A 517-nucleotide genomic window follows, 5' to 3' on the forward strand; every position below is an offset into this window, starting at 1 on the left:
TCCAGCCCCTGCCCCACCTCCTTAACCTCTCTTCCCAGACAGGCTCAGCTGCTCTGCAGGAAGGATGACTCCTCGCCTGGCCCTCCCGCGTCCCTCAAGGCAAAGGAGACACACGCATGGATGAAAGCCCCAGGAGGGGGTTATTCCCTCTGCTTGGCACTGGGGAGGCCAAATCACAGTGCTGTATCCAGTTTTGGGTTCCCAGGGACTAGTGAGACACTCCCAAACTGGAGTCAGCCTGGGGACACTGTGATGATGGTGGGTGGGGGCCAGGGCATGAGAGGAGAGGCTGCGGGAGCTGGGCCTGCTCAGCCAGAGATGAGGAGGTGAAGGCTGATCCAACGGAATTTTCCCCTGCCCAAAGGGGTCCTGGAGGTGCTGGGGCCGGACTTTGCTCGGAGGGGCACAGCGAGAGCCCCAGAGGCACCGGCACAAGCTGCAGCATGGGAAACCTCTGCCAGCCTCAAGGAAACAACCCGTCCCCATGCAAGCGAGGCATCCCTGGGATAGGGCCCCG

This window comes from Pygoscelis adeliae, unplaced genomic scaffold (genome assembly GCF_000699105.1).
Source record: "Pygoscelis adeliae isolate BGI_AS28 unplaced genomic scaffold, ASM69910v1 Scaffold139, whole genome shotgun sequence".
Lineage (NCBI taxonomy): Eukaryota > Metazoa > Chordata > Aves > Sphenisciformes > Spheniscidae > Pygoscelis > Pygoscelis adeliae.